Raw genomic sequence first — 8,022 nt, forward strand, 5'->3', positions numbered from 1 at the left:
TCTCTTTTCTTCAAAGCATCAGGCCTGGCACCGAAGAACTTCTAGCAGGTCTCACGAAAAGCCTCCAAAGGTGGTAGATTTGTAGAATCCCATAGTAAAAGCTCGGTTTAGATTTGTTATGCAAAAAAAAATATATATTCATATGTTAAATCCATAAAGATTTCTCCATCTACCAATGTATCCGATGTTAACTTTCATAGTGTACTAGAAAATTCAGAGGCAAAAAACATATACGCAGCTTGGTGGTAAGGTCTAGTTGACTTTGGTTGATCTCAACAATCTAATCAGGATAAAACCTAATTAATACTGGATGGGAACCAGGGAATACCAGGACTAAGAAGGTGGGAGAAAAGAGACAGTGATGGCAAAAAAACTTCCATATTGCTGCTACAAAAATTACATGCTATCACCAGAAGCTGAGCTGGACTTGAAGGACTTACTTATATATGATATATTCATCACCGATCAAACTAGCTTCTTGCTTTGGTTCATTTGTTCCTTTGGTTTCAGTGGGAGGTTAAACGCATTGCAGGACATCAATAGTGTTTTATGCTGAAATGTGAGGGTGAGGTATTTTTCAGAATAGCAAATTAAGAGAAGAAGTTGTTTCACTTCTTGCATGGATACTATGTCTCCATTGCCAGTCCCCAACTGTTTTGCTTCTAATTAAGAATGACAATATCCTTTAGGCATGGAACTGCAGCATGGAGAAATATTGATTGGAAAAGACGTTTTCAAAGAGACACATAATAAGGAAAAGCTGCTTAGTGTTTCTGCTGTAGCCCAACCCAGAGTCCTCTACAGTTGTACTGTCTTGTAAAACAATAGACTGCATAGAGTGCCTTAATCATAAGGCAAAGGTAAAGGTTCCCCCGCACATGCGTGCTAGTCGTTTCCAACTCTTGGAGCCGGTGCTCATCTCCGTTTCAAAGCTGAAGAGCCAGCGCTTGTCCGAGGACGTCTCCGTGGTCATGTGGCCGGCATGACTAGATGCCAAAGGCGCACGGAACGCTGTTACCTTCCCACCGTAGTGGTCCCTATTTTTCTACTTGCATTTTTTACGTGCTTTCGAACTGCTAGGTTGGCAGAAGCTGGGACAAGTAACAGGCGCTCACTCTGTTACGCGGCACTCGGGATTCGACCCACCAAACTGCTGATCTTCTGCTTGACAAGCTCAGCGTCCTAACCCACTGAGCCACTGCGTCGCTTTTGCCTTAATCATAGCTAAGGCTAAAACAGATGATCACATTTTAAAACAACATTTCTTTAATATTTTGGATTAATTTGGTTGTCCTAGATGTGTCTGCATTTACTGTATCACTTGGTTAGCATAGTGGGATAACAGTTGGCAAAAAGTTGGCACCTTGATGCAAATTTTCTAAATTCCCATTAATTGAATTTAAAAAGAGATGACATTATTTTTATATAATATTTATTTAACTGCTGTCATTACCTCCAATTGACCTGGTTGGAATTCCTTCAAATACACCCTGTATTAACCAGTTTGACAGATGTATACAGCATCTCTTTTGTGCCCCAAACATCTGGCCAGAGATTTCAGTATAAAGATGAATGAAAATGCCAGTTCCTCAACAGAAAAAAGAGACTTGTTGCTTCCTGCATATTTGTGACCTTTTTCACTTGAAAGCCCTAAGATACAAAAGTAGGTACACCTCCAGATAATACATTTATTTGTGCAGCTATGATGTGGTTTCAAAGTACAGTGAGTCTTGGGTGATGGCTATTCTACCTCTGCTGGCCATCATATCTGCGTGCATTTGCTAAATGAGGCATATACATACATCAATCCACTCTACATCTCAGAAAATAGCAATCCTAGTTCCGTGACCAACTACACAGAGTATCATGCAAAAGTTTAGGTACCACTCATTAAATTTAATATTTCAGTGGACTACATGAACAGAAGCTGACCTAACTTCTACATAGTACAAAATTAAACACTTTGTAATTTCTACAAAATTCAATTTGTAGAAATTAAATATTTACAGTATGTGCAAAGGTTTATCAAGTCAAAATAAGGAAAAGCTTGGACCATCTTTTTAATCAGTAATTGTAGCATCACCTTTGTCGGAATAGCTTCCAAATAGCTAAGTTTGTCAAGTCTTTTTTTTTTAGTCTTTTTCCTACTCTTTATTTCTTGTGTGTTACATGATTGATTGTCAATATCATTCGGTTCTGGGGACCATCTCTCCTTTTTTCCCCTTCAAGAGATCATGCCTGATTTGGAGATAATTTTAAGCAATTACCATGCTGAAATATCTAACTGACTGCAGGATATTAGCTTTAAAAATTCTTTGACATTTACCCAAATCCATTTTTTCTTTCCACCTGCCACACAACTCCAAAAAATAATAGAGCCATTCCTGTGTCAACAATGTGTTCTTTTCTTCAAATGCTTCACCATCTTTGTCCAAATCCATCCCATGTTGTTATGGCTGACTAGTTATGTATTCATCAGTTCAAAGCATTTTATTTCAAAATACCTTAGGCTTAACAAGGTTTTCTTTTGGTTTGTGAGATGGTGGCTTTTGTAAAAAGGTCTTCCTTCTGACGCCGTTATGTAGGTAGCTATTCCTGAGACAGCTAAACCTTTCAGCAGGTATTAATAAACCAGTGACTGTTGATAAGTATAACATACTGTAGACTTTCTTTTTTTTCCCCTTTCTTTTCCTAGTTTGGGTTTGGCTCTTTTCTATATATTTTTTAATTTTAAGATTAAAGATTATTTTTTGCTAATTGTGTATGTACAAAATGAATTCTGAAATAATTCTTAAGTAAGTTATTTCCTGTGATTGTGGGTTCAGTGCAGATCTGAACAATTTTCAGATAGCTCTGGCAGAAATTTTGCTTGGGCTATCAGTTCTCACCATGACATCAACAATTTCCTATAACTTCTGTATCTGAACTGTTTTTAGCTGAGAATCATTATCTGGAAGCACTTAGAGATTTTGGTATAATCTTCCTCTTGGTTGTAATGTGAATTATCTTCATTTGCACATACTCAGATCCCTGCTTAGAGCCCTTAGTTGGTAAATATATATATATATATATAACAGCTGGTGCAGAATGCGGCCGTGTGAGTTGTGATGGGAGTCTCCCGATACTCCCGTGTAACACCTCTTCTCCGCGAGCTGCATTGGCTTCCAGTTGCCCTCCAGGTGAGATTCAAGGTGCTGGTGATGACCTATAAAGCCCTAAATGCCTTGGGTCCGGACTATCTAAGGGCACACCTGCTGCCGGCATCAACTTCCCATCGTCCTGTGCGCTCCCATAGGGAGGGCCTCCTTAGGGTGCCACTGGTCAGGGAATGCCGGCGGGTGATCCCCAGAGGGAGGGCATTCTCTGTGGGCGCGCCTGCCCTTTGGGATGGTTTACCTGTGGAACTCCGGACTGCCCCCGACCTGCGCTCATTTCGCCGGGACCTGAAAACCTGGCTTTTCGATCTATCTGGCCTGGACTGAGGGGATTTTTAGTTTTAAGTTTTAACATTGTTTTATTGTTGGGCTATTATTAATTTAATTCTTTTTAATTCTATTTTTATCTTAATTTATATTGTCTTCTAAATATTGCCCTGTAAACCGCCCTGAGTCCTTCGGGAATAGGGCAGTATAGAAAACTAACTAACTAACTAACTAAATAAATAAATAACCCAACTGGCTAGAAAAGTCAGAATACTTTCACCTGTGGAATCGGTGTCTCCTGGCTCAATGTACAATACACCTGACAAGTTAACCACCTTCTGGTTGTCTCAACGACTTTACAGTTTTTTAAAAAGTAGCACTGAATCAGAAGAATGCCCAAATTTCTGCATCTTCCATATTAACAGTTTTCTTATTTTCATTTGGTAAATGGCACAGAATACTTAGGTATACATTCAAATATGCAAAAATATGTCATGGTTAATTTTGTACAATGTAGAGATTGTGTCAGCTTCTATTCCCTTATGGATTCATTGAAACATATGTCGACCAGCACCTAAACATTGCATGCAATTATACTGTAAGTCTGCATACAACTAGCAGTTCCCTGAACAGCACAAGATTCTTAATATTACTTTGGAAATGTTCTCCTCATCTTTAATTGTATCTCTTTCATCTCTGGCTTATTTCCTACTAAACTGTTCCAAGTACTTTGTCAAATAACTTTGATTGTCTACTGCAAATTATAACAAAATAAATTCACTCTGTTGATCTTTCTGCAATATTTATTTTAAAAAGAATGGGACTCCTTGGGAAATTTTGACAGTTAGATTTGCTTTTTCCCCCCAGAATGATATACCAATTATAGCAAATAAGTAGAAAATGTTTGCCAGTAAAGTAATATGGCTTTGAAAAACTGTTTCAAATCTTTAAAATATTAAAGACAATGAAAATTGGAATTATGGAAGGATTGACGTTTTTCTTTTAGAATTTTTTTCTCAAGTTCTAATGCACTTTTCCTACAATGCCACTGAGGTTGGTTATGATGCAAACAATATTTAACGAATGAATTTAGTAGTTACTTACTTAGCTATATTGAGAAATGTGATTCGAAAAAAAATAAAGCCAACATCATATTTAAGTTCTAAAATATTTCCATATTGCTATGATATCTAAAAAACATACATTCTTCTAAATAACCATGTCAGATGGAATAATTGAAGACATCTTTGTCAGATGATATAGAAAAAATATTTAACTAGAGATACACAAACATATTTAATGATTTTATTGAAATACAAAATATTCTTCTCCAAATATTCTATGATTAATACTGGCCTATGATAAAGTATACTCAGGAACAATTAATTCATGTTTAAAATGTAAACATTACTTCTGCCATTTGAGTAGAAACTGGTATGTATAAACACACAAAAAATAGCTCTGAAACCAACCAGCCAACCAAAAATGAACATTAATAAGGAATTGTAAGTACATAGCCACCATGGGTGCTTGATATATATGAAGCAGGATACTGTACCTCTAAATGTGTCCCATAAGAGAGTATTTTACATCTGCAGTGGGAACACACCAAGCTCAACTTCTTACTCATGCAGCAAACTAGAGCTACTAAATCAAGGCAACCACTAAAATGCAGCAAAGGGGTATCAATATCTTCTTAATGTAACCCCAAATGTAGCAACAGCATATACAAATAATGCAAGGATAATTTTTTTTCTGGAAATTAGAGAATATCCAGTGAAGTTTACCTTTTAGAGAGATAGGCTTTGAGAAGTAAACATCTTTAGAAAGCAATTGCCATTTTACTGCTTAGACAAGCTGTAATGCCTAATTGTGCATAGAAAAGAAGATGGTTCAGAGTACATAGATTATACCCAGAGCAGAAATACACTTGAGCATTGAAGGAGACCATCTGCCAGAGCATGAAGAAGGCAATGCTAAACCATTGTAAAACCCTGCCACTTATAGCTCTCGTTCCATGTTCCTCTATTTGAAGGTAATTGTGACCTTGGTCATGCCAATTGTGTAGTTAAGGGAGAAGGTCCATTTTATTAGACCTGAGCTTCTTCAAAAGTGGTGAAACTGATGCTGATCATCTAAGGCAGGGGTGTCAAACTCAATTTCATTGAGGGCCGTATCAGCATTGCAGTTGCCCTCAAGGGGCCGGGTGGGTGTGGCCTGGGTGGGCGTGGCCTACTGGGTGGGCGTGGCTAGAGTGCATATGGCCTACTGGGTGGGCGTGGCCAGCTCTACATCGTTCACATCGAGGGTGCCTATGGGGGCCTGGGCAGGAGTGGGACAGATCTGAGGGTCTCTGGCAGAAGGAGGGTCTCTGGGCCAGGCCAAGGCAGTGGGGGCCATTCCCTCACTGTTTCCAGGATGGCTTTGCGGGCCACATGAAACCACTTCGTGGGCCGGATCTGGCCCCCGGGCCTTGTGTTTGACATGTCTGATATAAGGCATGGCTTTCCGTTGCAGCCGGTTATGTCTTCTGACTCGGCACACATGCATTACTGCCAACTTGCATCAAATGTATAAAGTATTTTGAAGCTTAATTTTGATTGTGCAGTTATTTAGTTTAAACCTAAATGCTCCCATAGATAGGAAGATATACAGAACTGACAATTATATTTGTGTTTCAGTGTCTCTATTCTATGGAACTGATATATTTAAAGATAACAACAACCATATTTCTTCCTAAAGGCAGCTTGATATTTACAGTCAAGATTCTTTAAAAAAAATATTTAAATTCGAATAGTTATTATGCTTTGTATGACATTTGCCACCTCCTGCTGGCTTCCCCATTGACTTTGCTGGTTAGATGATGGCTGGGAAGATTGCAAATGGCAAACACATGACTGTAGGATGTTACAACTGTTGTAAGTGCATCATATGTCACTGCTGTTGGAACTTTGAACATTTGCCACATTTGAACATGTAATACATTACATGAAATACATTACATTTAATATATTACATTTGAACAATATCCGCTCCCTTTTAAATCAAGGGACAGGAGAGGACCCCTTACGAGGACGGGCCGAGGAATTTAGTAAATATCTGGTGGACAAAATTGCTCAGATTCGGGCTGGTCTGGACTCTGACTGGGCAGTATCTGACGAGAGGAGTTTGGCCGAGAACATTTGGGAAGAGTTTGATCCTGTGACTCCGGATGAAGTGGACAGGATCATGGGGAAATTAAGTGCCACCACGTGTTTGTTGGACCCGTGTCCCTCGTGGCTGGTCTATGCGTCTCGGGAGGTTACACGAGGCTGGCTCCTAGCAGTTATCAATGCCTCACTGAGTGAAGGGTACTTCCCTGCCACCTTGAAAGAGGCGGTAGTAAGGCCCCTCCTTAAGAAACCTGCATTGGATCCAGCTATTTTAAACAACTTTCATCCTTTCTCCAACCTTCGCTTTCTTGCGAAAGTCGTTGAGAGCGTGGTGTCACGGCAGCTCCTTTTGGTCCTGGAGGAAACTGAGTATCTGGATCCGTACCAATCGGGTTTCAGGCCCGGGTATAGCACGGAGACGGCATTGGTCATGCTGGTGAATGATCTCTGGTGGGCCCGAGATAAGGGTTACTCCTCTGTCCTGGTCCTATTAGATCTCTCAGCGGCTTTTGATACCATCGACCACGGTATCTTGCTGCGTCGTCTTGAGGGGTTGGGAGTGAGAGGCACTGTTCTACGATGGTTCTCCTCCTACCTCTCGGGCCGTTCGCAGATGGTGTTGGCAGGGCGGCAGAGGTCAACCCCTAGGCCCCTTAGTTGTGGGGTGCCTCAGGGATCGGTGCTCTCGCCCCTCCTGTTCAACTTCTATATGAAGCCGCTGGGAGAGATAATCCGTGGCTTCGGGGTGAAGTATCATCAATATGCTGATGATACCCAGCTTTTCATCTCCACCCCGAACCAACCCAGTGATGCCCTCGATGTGATGTCCCGTTGCCTGGAAGTGGTACAGATTTGGATGGGAAAGAACAGGCTCCGGCTCAACCCGGCCAAGACTGAGTGGCTTTACGTACCGACATCTCGTTTAGTCCAAGAGGTTCCATCTTTGAGTATAGGAGGAGAGATGTTACCTCCTGTTGATAAAGCACACAACCTGGGCGTCCTCCTGGATTCACGACTCAGTTTTGAAGATCATATTGGAGTCGTGGCTAGGGGGGGCATTTGCCCAGATTCGCCTGGTATACCAGTTGCGCCCCTTTCTGGACCGAGATGCCCTACGTACAGTCACCCACGCACTCGTTACCTCCCGTATAGACTACTGCAATGCTCTCTACATGGGGCTGCCCTTGAAGACCACCCGGAAGCTTCAACTGGTGCAGAGTGCAGCTGCACGGGTAGTGATGGGAGCACCCCGATACTCCCATATTACACCCCTCCTGCGTGAGCTGCATCGGCTACCGGTTGCCCTCCGGGTGAGATTTAAGGTGCTGGTACTTACCTTTAAAGCCCTACATGGCTTAGGCCCGGGATACTTGCAGGACCATCTGCTGCCGGGAACAAATTCCCATCGCCCAGTACCCTCACACAGAGAAGGCCTCCTCAGGGTACCT

The sequence above is a fragment of the Vipera ursinii genome, assembly GCF_947247035.1.
Source record: "Vipera ursinii genome assembly, chromosome: 1".
Taxonomy (NCBI): Eukaryota; Metazoa; Chordata; class Lepidosauria; order Squamata; family Viperidae; genus Vipera; species Vipera ursinii.